This window comes from Urocitellus parryii, unplaced genomic scaffold (genome assembly GCF_045843805.1).
Source record: "Urocitellus parryii isolate mUroPar1 unplaced genomic scaffold, mUroPar1.hap1 Scaffold_95, whole genome shotgun sequence".
Taxonomy (NCBI): Eukaryota; Metazoa; Chordata; class Mammalia; order Rodentia; family Sciuridae; genus Urocitellus; species Urocitellus parryii.
This window is the reverse complement of record NW_027554244.1, coordinates 202,988-222,550: the sequence shown is the minus strand read 5'-3', so window position 1 is coordinate 222,550 and position 19,563 is coordinate 202,988. Positions and strand designations below refer to the sequence as shown.

At 44.7% G+C, this 19,563-nt stretch overlaps 1 long non-coding RNA gene across 1 annotated transcript; it reads right to left on the bottom strand.

The window, feature by feature from the left end:
- Positions 1-8,499: 8,499 nt before the first annotated feature.
- LOC144253104 (uncharacterized) lies at positions 8,500-19,164 on the bottom strand. Its single transcript, XR_013343115.1, has 4 exons — positions 18,976-19,164; positions 18,079-18,189; positions 10,509-10,585; positions 8,500-8,554 (listed from the first exon to the last, which is right to left on the bottom strand). It is a non-coding gene; the product is annotated as an uncharacterized LOC144253104 (long non-coding RNA).
- Between the last annotated feature and the right edge of the window lie 399 nt (positions 19,165-19,563).

Below are 19,563 nucleotides of genomic sequence, written 5' to 3'. Positions count from 1 at the left end.
TGTTCACAAAAGGCTGAGAGCAGGGCATGTGTCACATCACATTTTTATCTCTGTAGTACTAAGAATGTGTGGTTGTTGGGTGGTAGGCTGCCTGCTAAAATCTAGGCTTGGCCTGATGCAGAGGTTCTCAAAATTTGTCATAAATCAGAATCAGAACAGATATTTCTGGGTCCTACCCTGAGAGGTTTGGGGAAATTTTCCATATGAAGAAGTTTCTAGGTGTTGTTGATGCTGCTGGTCAGGGGCTATATTTTGAAAGTCTTGGTTCAAAAAAACGGCATCAACAAATCATTCATTTATTCAATAACTCAATAAATAATTACTAAGGACTCATCCTCTGCTCTGTGCCAGCTGGGCTTGGGATTGCTCAGCTAATATCATTTTCCCAGAGGCAAGGCAACATTTTCAACAGGAAGAAGGGATGAATGAACTCAGAGAATACTCACCTATCTTCCACCCGCATCCGTCTCACGCCATGATTTCGGGTTCCTTGTTTGGCCTTGCTGGGCTGGAATTGAGGCCCTGCTTCATATTTAATAGAGGCTTTTGTTTCTCCCTTCACACAATATATTGATTCTTATAATTGTACCTTTTTGCTTTTTCCCAAACTACATTACCCACATTAACAGCTAGCTTAAAATGCCATTATGAAACCATATGGGTCTTGGTGGAAAAGAAAAGAGGAAATGGACCTCTCTGAACTCCTGTGTGTTCCAGTAAGGAGGCATTCAGCCATGGGGAGGTCTGGCAGGGTTTGCCGTTCTGCCTGTCCTTCACACAGTCCCCTAGAGCTTTCTAGACAGCAGGCCAACTGCCTATTTAGCTCTGCCCAGCAGATCAGAAGTATCGGAATGTGATGGGGGTGGGCTCCCTTCGCTCCTTGTTCCCTTCTCCTCGTGAGCCCTGCATCCTTGAGTCTGCTCATAGGTACTGCCCTGGCCTTACGTATGCTCCATGGGAAGTCAAGAGGGGCTATTCAGCCCTGGAGAAGTTCCCAGGTTAGAAACCAGCTGCAGATTTGTGGTTCCCTGTTAGTCTTCATGGTCTTGCATGAGCAAGAGCATATTTGCCCATTGTGGAGCCTGTAAGTTGTGGTTTGAGATTTTCCCTAATTTTAAGAAGATCATTATTATTGGTACTGGGGATTGAACCCAGGGACACTTAACCACTGAGCCACATCCCCAGCCCTTTTTATTTATTTTATTTAGAGACAGAGTCTCCCTGAATTGCTTAGGGTCTCCCTAAGTTGCTGAAGCTGGCTTTGAACTCTCAATCCTCCTGCCTCAGCCTCCTGAGCCTGAGGTATTACAGGTGTGCCCCCACTGCCCCTATCTGGAATACAGATGATTACTTTTATTTGAAGTTTTGTTTTTTAATGTTTATTTTTTTAGTTGTAGTTGGACTCAATATATTTTTATGTGGTGCTGAGGATCAAACCCAGGGCCTCGCATGTGCTAGGCAAGCACTCTACCACTGAGCCACAACCTCAGCCCTTATTTGAAGTTTTTTCTTTTTTTTTTAATAATACTTATAGGGAAACATAGTGAGGACCCGGGGAGACCTCAAAGACAAGAGAAGCTCTGTAGGACACCGCAGCAGGAATCTAGCCTGGGGACAGTATTGCTCTATTGCTTTGCTAGTCCTGGCTTCTGTGAATACTTCGTTTGGACAGGACTCAGTCCCCATTCACTGAGGTCTTCCTTGGACAAGCCATCATGGCATCACATGTGTAGGATGCGGGAGGGGCCTGGAGTGATGATGAGTCACAGTGTTTAAATAGTGTCATCCTGACTGGGCCCTGGTTCCCAGATGTGTGCTCAAACATTAAGAACGTTCTGTGAAGACGTCTCTCCCAACCCCGTGGATGAGACTCACTCTAGAATCAGTAGACTTTGAGCAAAGCCGATTGCCCTCCATTCTGTAAATCTCATCCAATCAGCTGAAGGTCTCCAGAGGACAAAAGACCGGCTTCTCAGGAAGAAACGCAGATTCTGCCAGCAGACAGACTCCAGGCTTGAACTCCAACAGTGGCTCTTTGCTGAGTTTCCAGCTTCTTGTCTATTCTGTAGATTTTTTGACTTGCCAACCTCTGTAATTCTGTGAGCCAATTCCTTGAAATAAATCCCTAGCTATAGACAACTGGCCTTTCATAGCTCTGTGTTCTACATGTAAAAATTTAACCAACCTTCGATGGAAAATATTAGAAAAATATTGCACTTGTAATGAACATAAGAGACTTTTTCCCTTTGGTATTTCCCCCTAAACAATGCAGTATAAGAACTATTTACATAGCTATTACTTTGTATTAGATAAGTAATACAGAGATGATTTAAAGTTTATCAGGGGTATGTGCATATGAGGGTTATATGTAAATACAATGCTGTTTTACATAAGACACTTGAGAATTCTCAGATTTGGGGAATTGTAGGGGGTCCTAAAGCAAGTCCCCTAATAGCAAGGTGATTGGTTCTTTTTTTTTTTTTTTGAGAAACCTAACTAATACTGAGATCAACACACAGACAAAGACACCACACCTATCCTGTTCTCAGGGAAGACAGGGAGGATTATGGGACACTTTTGAGAAAAACCATGAAGTGTGGGTAGAATATCTACTTCTGGTGTGAAGGGGAGGAATTCAAGCTGAGCAGGGCACAGAGTCACATCAGGAAATAGTTGCCTCATTGTCCAAAGGACAGGACATAGCCATGGTTGGGGAAGGCAAGAAGATAGGAAAGGAAGGTACAAACTGTGGGACATAAGGAACATTTAATCAATGGGGGAGGAATTTTCTATCTGGAAAGAGCATCCTGGTAGCATCTGTTGAAATTTGTACTGAATGGGAAGAGAAGACAATTGACAGCGAGTCAGAGAGTGTGGAAAACAATCATAATAGTTACCTAAGAAAGTTGGAGAGCAGAACGCAGGCATTGCAGGCCATAGAACACCATCTCCTAAGAAAGAGGGGAGACCCTGAAATACAGAGGAGAGCAAAGGAGAGGCAGAAAAGAAAGCAAACAGAGATAAGAGAAAGTTTTCAGGCAGCTTCAAGGGAGTGTGATGTTTTGGGGTCAGGGGCAATTTTACCATTTGGATGTAGCTTCAGAGTCCCTGTTAAGGTTTTATAGTTTCTCTTTGAGTCCATCCTGAGTTGTTTTTCCAGGAATACAGTGGATTTGCCTGGATCTAACTCCAGGAATACTTCTGCTGTGTTGTCAAACTCGTGTGTGTGTGTGTGTGTGTGTGTGTGTATGCATGTGTGTGCAGTCTGGGTTCCCAGAAGAGTCAGGAGGCACCCCACTGAAAAATTTGACCTTATAATTCTTTCATAGCCGCTTCTCTCACCAACTATATGTAGACGGTGCCTGGATGAAATGACATACTTCCTGGTACACAGCAGGCTTTCAGTGAATATCTGGTGAACAAATGAATATGAGTGAATGGTCTCAGAGCCAATCAGAGGTTTCATAAGTCAATCTGAGTGCTATGTTTTCAGATGCTGAAAGCTAAGTGCTTGCACATTTGTATGCACACACACACACACACACACACACACACACACACATGCAGACTTGGTATTTAAATGCTTAAGTTAGCACAACCACTAATTCTAAATCTTTGACATCAGGGAAATAGCTCTGGTTCTTAAGGGGGTAATTTTTCAATAGGATAGAGGAATAAGATTTATTCTTGCCCTACATCAGAGTTCTCAGTCTTGAGACTACACATTTGAATTATCTGAGGAATTTTAAAGAAATCCCAATGCCTAGGCTCTGAGTTCTTCGGAATGCCATGTAGGCTAAAAATCAGGATTTAAAAATTCTCTCCAGAAGATTCCAAAGTGCATCCAAGTGGCAAACCCTTGCTTTAGACTTCTCTTCCAGTTTGGTAGCCACTAGCTACAATGGGGTTACTGAGCAGTTGAAAGGTGGCCAGTCAGAACTAAGATGTGCTCTAAGTGCAAACCACACACTGAATTTTGAAAATGTTGAAATCAGTATGAAAAAAATTTGAACATCTCATTGATAATACATTGACTGAATAATGCTTCTCCCATAAGTCCATCTTCTAGTCTCCAGAATTTGATAATTTCTTATAGCAGACATAAAAAAACCCTAAATGTTGATTTACCTATTAAAGTAGTAATATTTGGATAAAGGTTAAATAAGATAATTTAGTGAAATGATCTCTACTGATTTCTTTTCACTTTTTTTATCAATATGATTACTAGGACATTCCAAATCATCCATATGACTTGAATTATTTTTCTCTTGGTCAGGGCTACTCTAGGTCATATGGTTACTTGAATCACTGCCTCTAGTGCATTCTTCTGACCCTTGTCCAAGTGGACAAGACAACAGCCTTTATGAAACTTCTAGGCTAACTGAAAAGAGTTTACATTCTCAGCCCCTTATCACTTGCTGATATCAAGGGAGAAATTGTATCTCATGTCTGACGTTCATTGAATCAATGGCCGGAGATTGTGTTGAGTGACAGCTTTCCAAGTTTTAGAAACTATGAAAATAGCTCAATCAAATCAATTTTTACAGTTTCTGAGAGAAGTGATCATGGAGTAGTACATCTATTCACTAATGGATACAATTCTCCGAGTCCCTTCAACAGCAGTGCGACTATGACCATCATTGTTGATGACCATGGCCATCCATCAGAGAGACTTAACACCTTGGTACCCTTTCTTGGAAAGAGAGAGGTAAGGAGGGGTGTATATGGTCTTAAGGTCTTAAGGTCTCTCTTCTTTGTCCTGATGGGTTTAATCAAGGGGGTTGGAGTGCTTGTTTATGCTGACAGACAACCTAATTCCTAATTCTCCGACCATGACCCGGTGTCCTTGTCACAGGAAATCTGTTTATGCTCGGAGATATCCTGGTGGCTGTTTTTGACTTGTGTCTACTTTATTCCTACCAAGATAGCTACTCCCTGCCTAGGGAGTAGTTAGTACTAAGTATTAACCAAGGAAAAGGTCAGGTGCACGTGTGCTGCTGGGGTCAGACACGAAGGAGGAAGCATAGCAGAACATGGGAAATACCAGAAGGAGTTTATTACTCACAGATCCCACAGAAGAGGACAGGTGCCTCGAGAGGCTGAGGGGAAAGGGGAGCCATCCAGAACATGCCTGCTTAACCAGCAGGTGGGGATAGGAAGAAAGAGAGAGAAGGAGACAGACCCATGCCCAAAGGCTTTATTGGGGTCTAGTCCAGGGTATTATTGAGCAGATAGGCACAAGGTCCACCAAGTCACACTGTGATTGAGAGGTGGTCACTGTGGCGTATCTGAGCAGTCCACGTGGGGTGTTACAGTCGGTGAGGTAAGTCAAGTAGGTTGTATCATAGGAGGTATTCACCAGGAGGTGGTTGATCAAGGCAGCAGCTATCTGAATCAAACATTTCAAGGAACTGGGAGGAGGTGGAGACCTGGGAAGGTCCAGGCTGTGAACCCTGTTCCTAGTGTGAAAGTTAGCCCCCTACACAGAATGGATGTTGAGGCAGCATAAAATCATAGGAATTCACTATAGTGTGTGAGTGTGCAGGTGGGGAGAGGAGGAGTTAGCCTATTCTTGAGGGGCATGACAGATGAGACCATGAAAGATAGAAGCTGCCCATCTTTTCTGCGTTAGAATGTACAGGCCATTCGTTACCCTCAAACACATCAATGAATACTTTAAAGAGAAATGGGAGAAGTTAACAGACAGAGGGAGAGCTCTCAAAACGAAGCTGTCTTTCTTCTTTGCCATGAAATAATGTTCTTCCAAAGAAACAGACCTCAAGGGTTGCATAAGGCCCTGCAATCACTGTAGTAAGCATCTAACTTTGAAAATCAATATTAATGACTCTGGATTTGAAGTGCTGGGAATATTTGGAGAGCCCCAGAGCAGCATTTGGAGGCGTTTTGTGAGTCAAATGACTTTGGCTCTGCAAAACAATTCCCAACAACGTGTAATGTTCATGGCACCAAAGGACTGTCCCGCCATGATGGAGATACTCAGAAGGGGGCTTCAACTTTGCCAGGTTGAACTGCTGGGGGGGGACTTAAAATGACAGCTGCACCCCTCCAGTTGGATGAAGTCCAGGAAAAGAAATACCTCTTTACTTCCAGTTTGAGCATTTCACCCTGAAGTCCCCATTATCCTGGGTGAAACAATGAAGCAAGACAAAAATGCCTGTAATGAAAAGGAACAAACTCCACACATGTGAGCGGTAACATGGACGAATCCCACAATCATTTCACTGAAACAAAGAAGCCAGGGACACTGTATGGTTCCATTTAAATTAAATTCGAGAATAGGCAAAATGAATCTGTGCTGATATAAATAATGAAATGTGATTCCTCTTGTGGGTCCAGATATAGGCAAGGGTTGACTTCAAAGGGGACAGCAGAGTTTTCAGGGACATTGTTCTATATCTTGGGAGGGACCTGTGTCAGGCAGACCCAAGTGGCTCCTTCTCAGGCAGCAGGCACAAGCCAATTCTCTGCCAAGGGCCTAAGAATAAGACAAGTTTACATGGCTGATTTGACCATTCCATGTGCTGCCCTATCAAAAAATCCAACAAACAAGCCTCTCGGATTATACTGTTTATTTATTCCATACTTGCTGAAAGGAGAGAATGATGCTCTGTAAGAATATACAAGTCTGGCCTGGGGTTGTGGCTCAGTGGTAGAGTGCTCACCTAGCATGTGCGAGGCCCTGGGTTCAATCCTCAGCACCACGTAAAAGTAAATACATAAAAACAAAGGTGTACAAGTAAAAGAAATAAATATTTTTTTTTTAAAAATAGACAAGTCTGCTCTTAATTCAGTATTTCTCCCTAATCAGGTAAAAGAATCTATAATCAGAATCAATTATGTACCAGGTGGGGATATTTAAAATACACCCAGAAAGACAACTTCTCAATGATGGAGAATTTAACACAGGGTGTTCAGGCTCATGATCCTATGCTTTTATTTCCTATGAGCCAAGGAGTTACTTCCACAGTACTCCTGCTTAGTGACAGTTCTCAAGGTACTTTGGTTGCCGTTCTCTCCTCTGTACCATTTTATTGCCCATCCAGGACTTTCGGTCCCTTTAGTGACAAAAAGTTTTATGCACAAGCCATCGAGGTCAACTTTCACCAATATCATCATCATAGCCACAGAGCATTTGTCAAAGCAGAGCACCGTTGAGGGAGCAGTTCATGTATCCCCATGTTTGGCTTGACTTGCCCCCTTCAGTGGGCGGATGTGATTCACCCACTCACTCAGCACGTGGCATCAGCACCTTCTATGTGCCAGAGTGCTGGACACAGGGCAGCAGTCAAATCACACAAAATTTCTGCCCTCATGAAGCATATATTCTAATTGAGGGAGATGGGTAATAAACACAGTGGGTCCTTAGACACACGAGTTCTGCATCCTGGGATTAAACCAACCAAGGATCAAAAATATTGGGGAAGCTGGGTATGGTGGTGCACACCTGTAAAACCAGGGGATCGGAAGCCTGAGGAAGAGAGGACTTCAAGTTCAAAATCAGCTTCAGCAAAAGCAAGGAGGTACTAAGCAACTCAGGGAGAGTTTTTTGGTTTAGAGATAGGGGTCTCTAAATAAAATACAAAAAAGGGCTGGGAATGTGGCCAGTGATTGAGTGCCCCTGAGTTCAATCCCTGGCACCAAAAAAACAAACAAACAAAAAACAAAACAAAACAAAAACGGGAAAACTTTTTTTTCATCTGAATATATACACCATTTTTTCTTGTTCTATTCCCTAAACCACAAAATGTAACAACAATTAACAAAGCATTTATACTATCTTAGGTATTATACAAGATCTAGAGATGATTTAAAGTCTATTGGAGGATTGATATAGGTCCTATGCAAATACTATTTTCATTTTATGATACGAACTTGAGCGTTTGTGAATTTTGATATCTCTGGGGTATCCTGAAACCAATCCCCCATGAAAACTAACTGTAATTTAGTTAAATAAAATACACCGTATGCTTAGAGCTGAATGCTAAGGAGAAAGTTTACCAAAGAAGCAGGAGAATGGAGTTGGGAGGCCATAGTGGGGTGGTGGTGTGGTTTAGATGTGATGTGTCCCCCAAAAGCTCACGTGTGAGACTATGCAAGAAGGTTCAGAGGAGGAATCATTGGAGGTTGTGAGAGTCTTAACCCAATCAGTGAATTAATCTCCTGATAGGGATTAACTGGTAGGAGGTGGTAAGTTGTGGCTGGAGGAGGTGGAAATTAGGGGTGTGTGCCTTTGGGGTATATATTTGTACCTGGCAAATGGAGACCTCTCTCTCTCTCTCTGCTTCCTGACCATCATGTGAGCTACTTCCCAGTGCCACAATTTTCCACCCTGATGTCCAGCCTCACCTCGAACCCTGAGGAATAGAGACGGCCTTCTAAAGACTAAGACCTCTGAAACTGTGAGCCTTCAAATCAACTTTTCTTTATTGTTCTGGTCAGATCTTTCAGTCACAGCAGTGAAAAAGCTGAGTGGAACAGGTGGTTTCTGCAGTTTAGGTGGACAAGACCAGGAAGGCTTCCATGAAGAGGTGACCTGAAGAGGGACAGTATGTGAACCATGGGCATCTCCCAGGTAAACTCTTTCCACACTGAGGGAATAGCAAGAGCAAGCCTCTAGGCAGGTGAGGGTCCAGCACACTCCAGCCAGGTGACTGAGGTCGAGAAACAAGTCTGGAAGCTGAGGTCAGAAAGGTAACTGGACACCTGACCACACGGGGCCTTCCAGCCATGCCAAGGTCTTGATTTTGCACTGAAGCAGGAAGCCACAGGAGAACTTTTAAGTAGAGGGGTCACATGGCTTTATTGGCAAAGACTGAAGAAGAAGGGGCAGAAGGAGGGAGAGTGTGAAGTCCACATTAAATGCAATGAAGTTTGCAAGATACGGTGTTGTCAGGGGGAAGGAAAGAGTAAAGCAACTCAAAATGAGTCTACCTCGTCTTTCAAATTCATTTTTTAATTGACAAATGATGCATGTTTTTTTTTTTAAATCACATACAGCACAATGTTCTAAAGTTCATATACATTATGGAATGATTAAATCTGGTTAATTGACAAATGTGTTACCTATGCCAAATGACTTCTTTGATATAAGGGAAGTAACTAAGGACAGAGTAGGGACGAAGAACAGGAGAAGAAGATCAACATTAATAGAGATGAGAGGGGGGAGGGAAAGGGAGAGAGAAGGGAAATTGCATGGAAAGGGATGGTGATCCTCAGGGTTATACAAAATTACATACAAGAGGAAGTGAGGGGTAAGGAAAGAATAATACAATTGGAAGAAGTGTTTTACAGTATAGGGGGTTGAGAGAGAAGAGGGGAGGGGAGGGGAGGGGGGATAGTAGAGAATAGGATAGAGAGCAGAATTCATCAGACACTGGTATGGCAATATGTAAATCAATGGAAATGTAATTGATGTAACTGATGTGATTCAGCAATCTGTATACGGGGTAAAAATGGGAGTTCATAACCCTTTTGAATCAAACTGTGAAATATATCAAAATAGATGTAATGTTTTGAACTACCAACAACAAAAAAAAACAAACAAAAAAAACAAAAAACAAAACAAAAAACAAAACAAAACAAAAAAAAAACTCAGCACTCAGCGAGAAGGCAGCAAACCCAGAAGCGGAGCGTGTACTCGCGTCTAAGCTAAAGTAACTCAGTAAATTGCTAAGGGCTTAAAACATGCATTTGTATTGTTCACAGAAATAAGGGCAGGGGCAAAATTGACTTTTTAAAAAGGAAATAACTTGTTGAGCAGAGGCATAAATTCAGTAAAACAAGGAAAGTCAAGGGCCTTCTGCAGGGCGAAGCACAGTAGGCCCTAGCACCAACCTCCCCTGTAGCAACTGGCAACTGAGAGAAAAATGAAAACTGTATTTTTACCAACACGAGGGGGTTGCTAAAGCAAGAAAATGAGAAGAACTGGAACTCCAGAGCAGGAGATCTTTCAAAGTGAGGAACAAAGTGACTGCTGGTTTCTTTCAGGGGTCATTTGTTGATTTGGGGACACGTGCTAATTCTACAGGTGCAGACTAAGAATTGGGACTCGGCTGCCTTAAGGGACTCTACCAAGGGAGCAAAGCAGCAAGGTTTGTAGGAGTCAGTGTGTCCCTTTTAAGGAGCAGAATGCATGTGTGATGGGTCCTGAAAACAAGGTTCATTTTCCCTAAGGGACTTTGCTAAACTGTGGGCTGTGCTTAAAAGCCTGAGAGACCAGGCCAGGTGTGTCTAAAGCCACATTGAGGGCTCCACTGGCAGCATGTGAGAGAAGAATTCTGCTAAGCCAGAATGCTTGCTTTAAACACAAAACTCCAGGATGTGTAAGGAATCAAGGCCAAAAGCACCACACATTAACATCTTCCAGGGAAGTGAATTAGCAAGTCGTCAGAGCTGAGCAGAGCTGACCAGCCCAACTATGCCAAGCACAGACAGGAAGCAGAGGCCTTCCCAAGATCAGCAAGGACCCCAGCCCAGCTTGTTCTCACCTGCACCAGTTCCTCACCAGCATGGCCAAGCAGGGAGGGGGAAAGCCTTCTCTGACACTGTGATCATCTATCACCATCTGACATACAATTAAAATACTGTTAGATAGGAAAAGGCAAAGAATAAGAGATGAGTAATCTATAGAAAAAAGATAATTAATATAGGCTGAAAAATTACCCAGAGGTTAAAATAACTGTGATTAAAATATTGGCGAAAACAGATGTATATAAAAGGGTGAAAGATGGAGAATTCCAACAACAAATGGAAGCTACAAAAATCAGCAATGGAAATTCCATAAGAGAACTAAAGACCATAATTATTAGACATTAGGGATTCTAGATGCATTCACTACTATCCTGATTACAACACAGACAGAACAGAAATTCACAACACACAGAACCTGACAACAAAGCAAAAGCTGGTGGCCTAGTGGAAAAATGAAAATTCAATACACACTACTACAAGCCCATAAATGGACAGAAGTATCAAGGGCAGTTGGAGACATGTCGCAGAGTGGAAGATGAAAATGCACACCCCACTGCCCAGCAACCTGGCCCCCAGCAAGAGGGCTGCAGCACCTCTCCCTCCTTTACTCCTAGTACAGGTTCAAAAGGATGCTTGAGAATGTTCTCAGCAGCATAGCACTGCTTCATGAAGTTATACAGCTGTGCACATTTCCAAATGAGTCACAACAAGACAACAGAGAACTGAATAATGGCTCACAGAATAGAATTCTGCCCATACACTAGTGAATGTGAATCATTAGCCACATGCAACAGGACACACCTAAAGGGCAGTGTTACACAGAAAGTGCAGCAGGGTGACACCAGGGGTGCAGCACCATCCACACACAAGGGCAGTTTGCTAAGTGTAAGCTGGATAGGCCTGGGGGACCCTAGGCCTCAGATCATTTCAAAAAAGTCACTCTCTCCCAAGGTCAAGGTGGGGTTTTCCAGAGGCCATATGTAGAAGCAGAGCTGGAAATGCATCTGTCCTTTAAGTCCAATATTTAAAACCATTTTCAAAGAATGAAAAAGCCACTTAAAAGTGCTGGTTTTGGTTTTTCATTCCCGCTTATTTCTGCCTTGGATAATGTAGGTATTCTTTCATGAAAATTTTATTTATGTTTGCATGTATAGTTTTATTATTCTCATTACATTAAAACTTTATATAAAATAATCAATTTAAGTTTCAAATACAGCTAATGCTGATAGATATAACCTACATAAGAAAACAGCTCTTTGGATCCTCAATAAATTTTGAGTTTAAAGGGTACCTAGAATGAAGGTGCTTCAAAAGCATGGCTACAGAACAAACCCTGACCAGCCCATCTGCATACCTCCTCTGTGCTCAAGCCACGTGGCTGAAGAGCAGATTCACAGGGTGCTCACCTTGGGCTGGCCAGATTTAGGAGGGACACACAGGGTTCCTAAAAGTGTAGATTGTTTTCTTTAAAACAAAATCAAATACAGATTTGAAGCAAATATGGCAAAAAGTGGGTGGGTATGTGTATTTGCTTTTCTACTTATTTCACTATATAACTGAAACACTTGCAGGTAGGGAATCTATCACTTGTCCCACAAATTCCTTTTCTCCTACTGTATATTTCCTTTGGTGTCATTACTTTTCCCTGTGAATCCCACTAGGTCCACTGGGTGACCTCTATTTCTCTCAGCAACTTCACACACACACTGACTAAGAGTAGACCTAAAAAGTTTCTCCCCCTTTTCCAAATGAATATGAATTTTTTACTGATAATCTTTCAGAAATAGGAACCCCACGGATGAAATTATAGGTTTATGGACAGGTAAAAGGTGATTTCAGAGACTCCATCACATGATATAATCTGATGCAATGTCCTTAAAAAAAGAGTCAATAAAAGGGAATGTCAACATCATTTGAAAAAATAGAAATAAAATAATCAAAAGTACTGGTTTAAAACAGATCCTTTTCATCTATAACTATCTTTCATGTATATTTAAATTTCTGTACACATAGACACACACACACACAAACACACACGCACACACACACACACAACCGTGGATGAAAAAGGCTGACATGGTTAAAGCAATACAACTTACCAACTGACCAAAATGACAATGTTTTAAATTAAAATAAGTAGTTGTCCATTAATGCAAGCAATAGTTACTGAGTCCCTAAGGCCTAAGAACACAGGAGGATAAAACAGGCATTCACTCTGTTCATTCCAACAGGCAGAAGAGAATGCACACAGAAATACTCCAGATCATGATAGATACTACAATTCAGAAAAGACAAAGTAGGGTGATGTGGTTTTGACTTGACAGGGAGACTCCACAGGGCTCAGTGGAGAGGGAGAGGGCAGAGGCAGCCCTGAAGAGGGCACTCCAGCCATGACAGGCTGGCAGCCAGCCAGACCTCTCTTGGTTGGTCTTACCTCCTTCAGAAGGTAACAGGACCGTGAGAGGGAGGAGCACAGAGCAGGGGCACAAGAGGGAGACAGCAAGCTGAAGGGCGGGCAGGGAGCCGACCAAGAGGAGCTCGGGGGATTCAGTAGGGCAGTAACATGATCTGAGGCTTGGACTGTCTGAAGACAGAGGGACCCACCATCAGGAAGGCAGGCGAGGAGGCCACTACTGTGGTCCTTCTGGCAAGAAACAGTGGCCGAGGAGCAACCATGGAGGGGAGGCAGGGGAGGAGGACAAAGGAGCCCTGGGCTCAGGAAAGGGCTGAGTACAGCTTAGCAATCAACAGCGATGCTCAGATTCTCAACAAAGAAATAATGACTTCCCCTTTGGAATATTATGTTCTCAGTCTGTGTTTTAGCTATTTCCTTACAACGATACAGCAAAATACCAAAAATCAAAATAACAATGATTTCTCCTTTATTCTGTCTGTGTGTTTTGATCTGCTCTATCCTGGACAAAAGGTGCAGACGGGTCTGTCCCTCCTCACCTCTGTCCTCACTCTGGACCATCTCCAAGTCCTGGGTAGGTTCTTGTGACAATGATGGTGGAAACACAGGATGACAAATCCCACTTTAAGCCTCTGTTTGACAGGTCACTTTTGCTAATGTCCCACTGACCACAGTAAACCTCAGGGCTGAGCCAGAATCACATGGCGGGAGATACCCACTTCTCCATATGATGAAGACCATGGGTACTCAGAGGGACAAAGAACACAGGTACAACTCAGCCAACACAGGGTCAGTGTGGTCAAATCAAGACATGGTGCACTAGAAAGGCAATGACATTTAGGATCTTTATGAGATTAGGATAATGGGATAGAGAAATTGGTTTGAAATTTAAAAGAAAATGATGAAATCTGAAGACACCAATAAGATCAATAGAGACTAAAGATCACAACCAACCAGGACACAGTTCAAGAAATTTGTAAGAAAAGACAACAAGTATTCACTTATTTTAATTCATAAATTAAGCAATTGTATCTCATAAAATTAAAAAATAGCAAAATCACTCAACAAAGTAAGAGGCTAAGTAAACTTTTAAAAAGTTTCATAGTTTCACCAAGTATATAATACTCTTACTTAACATTAAGAAACATAAGAATACACTTACTTGTTCATATCGCTAAAAATGACTGTTTGCTATGCTTAGAAAATATTTCTTAAAAGAATGAATGTGCTACATATGCTCTGCTGAGGTCATAGAAACATGCTGTGCACCTGAGAGGAGGCAGAACTGAGTCAAGAAGAGTTTTCAATGCTAAGCAGAGAACTGTGCATTGGTTATGCAGCTTACCACAGGCAAGAGGAAGACCTGAAGAAGGCATTGGGCAACTGTGCACAAACGAATCCAACAGACTGACCAGGAACAGGTGAATACAAATTGTAAATTAGTAAAGGAATTCAAGAACTAATCTAAGAAACAGGTGAAATATCTTAGACGGGAGTAATATAATAGGAGAGAGTCAAAGAAAATGCTAGAATACAGCCTAGGGCAGTGCTTCTCAATCTCAAGGACACTAGGGTCCAGTTACAAGGCAGATTCTTTGTCAGGAACCAGAGATTCTGACGCTTCATCGACCTCCAAGGTGAGGCCAGCACTGCTATCTTCACGTCACTTGTGAGTAGAAAGGACCCAGAGAATGGAGCCATTATGGAGAACTTCCTATGCATCAGCTTTCCCAGCACTCCAGACACTGCAGGAGCATCTCATCACATGCTCCCACCATGCCATGGCCTCCTTCATGGCGCACACCAAACATAACTTGTGTGTCCAGTTTTGATATTCTGTTCAGTGTACCTCCTCCCACTTAACTCGGTGCCTTACTTGGTGCACCACTTAAGCCCTGATGCTTAACTTAGCATGCATCTGGCACATGGCCTGCACCGAGGATTTAAGAAATGAATGAACAGAAACTGGTAAAGAAGCAGGTCTGAACATTCCAGGGTCAGAAAGGGCATTTGCGTGCAAAGAGATGCTACTGAGAACAGATAGAGGCTCTGGGAGCAGATCTGATTGCTGTATTAATGTGGACATTGGAGCCATGAAAGAAAATAATGTAGGGGACACAAAAAGAAAGAACATCAAATGAAGCAATCGGGGGTACTCTTGAGAAAACCTAGCTGAGGGGACAGCAAGGAATACAGTCAGCAGGAGGTTTTCAAAGAAAGAACACTCAAATAATGAAAAAAAAGTTTTAAAACACAGCCTCTGGGCCAAGGCAGATGGAACACTGAGCACAGCCACAGGCTAAGCCTCCGGCTGGAAATGAGAGATTGTACGAGGTTCAGGAGGAGCAGGAGACAGGGAGACAGCACTCCCTGTTCACACCCAAGCCTACCTGCTGCCCATCTGAAGGAAGAAGCAGCCTGGTGTGTTTGAAAATGCCTCCAAGAGCCAGGATGTCATACAGAAATAAATGAAATAAATGAAATGGTCTCTTATAAAGCAGGGATGGGGCTTGGCTCAGACCAGAGCATGCAGCACACGCACCCCTCCCCCACACAAACAGCAGCTGACCCACTTCAGGGGAGTAGGAATCCAATACTGTCAAAATGGACATTTTTATTTTTTGTCCCAGGAACACACAAAAATCAGAATATGTGTGTGAACCTTCCTGAATTGGGCAGAGAATAAATTGAATTTGTAGTGTACCACTTATTCTCTCTGGCCTACACAAACAAGCAAAAACCTGACTTATCCAAAGTGAATAAAAGTAAAAGACTGCAGAGCAGAACGGAGAGTGTGGCTGGCTTTGAACAGACCAACATGCAAACAGGGCTGATGTGTTGAGCCACCAAAGCACAGGTGGCCGAGGCTGAGGACAACAGGATCAGCAAGTGACCCAGAGCACACAACAAAGCAGGAGGCCTTCTCTGTGAGGCCCAGGAACCCACCCAGCATGGAGAGAAAGGGTGGAGGAGGGGTGGGAGGCTTGGGATGATTGGAAGTCCACCCTGAAGTCCACCCGACACAGCTCCAAGTCCAAAGCAAGAGGACCACCATGGAAAATGGCCTCAGACTGGGAAAACTGTTTCTGAAAATACACTGATATGTTTATTTTAAATTTGGACAGTCCCAATACTTTTCAGTGATCTTTTCATCTGACAATATTTGAGCATGGACAGCAATGGCTATCTGAAGTGGTACCAGGTGTACAAGATGGATTATGGAAGGAGAATATTCTGGGGAGAAAACACTCCACAAGTGAGGGCAAGAAGGCAGCAGCCCTCCTGCTCTCAGTCCCTTCGTTGATTGTGCCCAAAACACCAGGAGCCAGTTGAGACAGGAGACAGCTATCTGGCCACTTAAAACTACCTGCACTGAGGCCATATTCATGCATGCTCAACAGCAGAGAGCAGGTTAATAAATTAATCACCATACCAGCCTGGTCTGCAGTTAAAACTGACCTAAATCATCAACTACTTCTGTTTTCTCTTATGAAGAGTTTTGGCATTCTTTCAGCTAGGCTGCGACAGTCTAGATGGGCAGCAGCATTGTATGCTGCTCTCCCTCAGAGGACAGCTGGCATTATGGTATGTAAAGTGCCACCCAAAGCACGAGGGTCCATATAAAAAATTCATCAGAAATGATGTCATAAAGAAGCATATGCCTAACAGAAGGGGTATGAGATACAACATATGCCTAACAGAAGGGGTGCGAGGACAACTCAAGGTAGAAGTCGAGAGAGAGAAAAGTGAAGAACCATCAATGCTACAGAAACAGATAAAAAGCTGGGAAAGAACAGTCCATCATTGAGGGACTCTTATTTGACACAACAACAAGTGTCAGGGTGGTCTCCCAGTTCGCCATCTTGTCCTACCAAGCCACGCTGCCTTCCACTATGGACTCGAGTTTCCTGCTGAACTCTCAAAACCTAGACAACTGATCTTAAATTGTCATCACAGTTTCATTCTGTCTATGCTTCATATGGGGTGCCCTGAAGACACTCTTTCTTCCTACTCCACAGGGCGACACAGGAAGCCATGCCACACACAGAAGACTCACTCCTGGTCCTGCAGATGTTGGCCTGAAATGAACACAGGCTCTAACATGACCAGGGTGAGGGTCGGGAGTTCCAGCTCTGTGCCAGACACCTCCCACAAAGACCCCAGGGTTCAAGGCCCGAGAGTAGGTTCACCCGGAGCTCCAACGAGACCCAGCCTTCAGGCACCCTCCAGCCCCTCCCCAGCTCCTGGATACTGGAAGGCATCTTGCAGTCCCAGGTTACCAAGGGAGCTCCACTTTAAGCCAACTCTAGACAAGGGCCGTCCAACAAGACACACAAGGCCCTAACAGAAGTGGAAGGGGCAGGAATGGAAGAAGCCAGTCCAAGAACGTGATCACTTCAACTTAGTTCCACTAACAACAGAACTGGAAAAATCAGCAAACTCCAAAATTAGTTAAAAATACAATGAAAAAGCAACAACAGAAATTAATGTCTTATTTACCTCAGCTATTCTCGCTCTACAGAAATAAGAATTCAAGCTCCATGAAGGTAGGACTCTGTCTACTCTGCTCACTGCTGGATCTCCCACAGAAATCAACATAACACAGCTCATCTGATTTAGTAATAGATACTTTTTTAGCTATTTACTTTTTCTTCAGTTTTTCTTTTTTTCCCTATATTTTACTCTTGATACTAGGTGAAAGACATAATATTGTATGAAATTTTTTTATGAACTGTTCTTAAAAACACACAGCATTTGCTCTCAATATTTGCGGTTAAGAATTAATGATATAGTACATAGGTAGCTCTGTATTTCCTGTTGAAGGATGACCACTCCAAGTACTAGTTCTTGCCAGTTTTAGGCATCTGGGCAATTGCGAGGGAACTGATTCAGATTATCTCTTATGTGGCAGACATGACAAACCACTGTTTACACCTTCTTAATCCAAAGCATGCATAAAATGCATTTTTCAAGACAGCAGATTCTTAATAAACGGGTTCCTGGGTCTTAAGATGTCCAGGTAATCCACAATTTCCATAAGTAACTAAAACAAAACAAACAAAAATATCTTCGTGCAAAATGCCATATATTAAAAGCTTATTTACAGTTCACCCGTCAATCTCAAAAATCCATACATCTCATCTCTGACACTTTCAAGAAGTTGGGACACTTACCCCTCAAAGATACTCGTTCTATTTCCCTTTTGCATTATTTTCTTCTATGGTTGTAATTCCTAAGCAGCCAGATTTTAATAATTTAATGTCGATTTTTGAAATCTTTTCACCCTAGAAAAGGAGAGAAAGAGACTTGAAGCACTTGATGGAGTGACACCCTTCATTTTGGCCAGAAGGCTCTGAGGCCTTCTGGTGGAACAGCCCCTCCAAGGAAGCGCTCTCAGTTCGCCATGCCTGGCAGTCAGGGGCTGTCGACTGGACTCGCCACACTTCTTTGTTGGTATTTTACAAAACCTAGGAAAAGAACCCCAGGGTTGCGGCAGGATGGGAACTGGTTAACCGAAATGGGAAGGGGACGATCCCTTCCACTAATAATAAATCAAACACACTACAACGTGACTCCTTCCCTGCACCGCACCAAGGGCGACGCATAGGACGGGGTCTGACGCCACCTCCTGCTCCAAGCAGCGGCGAACTCCTCCAGAGCACGGGCGTGGGGCAGTGGCGCCCGCGGAGCAGCCCGAGTCCAGCTCGGCCGGGAGACAAAAGGGTCCGGGTCCCGGCGCCCGGGCCACTGCGGCTGGCCACCTGGCAGAGACCGCACCCCTCACCGCTGTCCCGTGGCCCCACACGCCTGCCGCCGCCCGCCCCGTCCCTGGGGTGTGTCCGCGGGAGGGTACGGGGTCCTCAGAGGCCCCGTGAGGGCCGGCGTCCAGCGCGGCGCCCCCAACCCTCCTGGCCCGCTGCGCGGGGCGCCCCAGAGCGGAGGTGGCGCGGAGGGGAGGAGGAGTCTCCGCCAGCCCCGCCGCAGCCGAGCGCTGCCGACCAAGGGAGGGCCTCGATCCCGCTGCCACCGACCCTGGACACCACGGCCCTGCCACCGCCGCCCCTCGGAACCTGGGGCGCCGCCACCGCCGCAGCCTCAGGCACTGGCTGAGCGAGAAGCCACCGCAAGCAGCGCTCCAGGATCCGGCTGCAGCCGCCTACTCTGCCGGCCTGGGGTGGGCTCCCAGCTGCAGATCCGCCTGTTGGCTCCCGGCGACGGCCAGCTCCTGCTGCCCCAGCAGCCCAGGCCCTTCAGCTCCTCACCCCCACCTGCCAGAGGCCGCCACTGCCGCCATCAGGGCAGTGACTGTCTAGGGCAGCTGGGACCCACCAGCTCTGCAGCGCCCCCAAAGCTCCGCCCCTAGGCCCCGCCCCGCCCTTTCTTCGCCCGCCCAGGCCCCGCCCGCCCTCGAGGCCCCGCCTCCACCGTACGACCCGCCTCACCCGCCTGAGCAGGCCACGCCCCCAGCGTCGGCCCTTTTTCACTCCCTGGCGAGCGCCCCGCCCCCCGTGGCCCTGCTAGCTTTGCTCGCTGGGCAGGTCCCCTTGAGCTGCATAGATCCCGCCCCTGAGGCCTTTCCCTGCTTCCCTGGCAGCCGGTTCCCGCCTCCCTCAGCTGCCAGCCTGCCTTTGTCCTGCAGGCCGCGTCCCTCCCTCGCT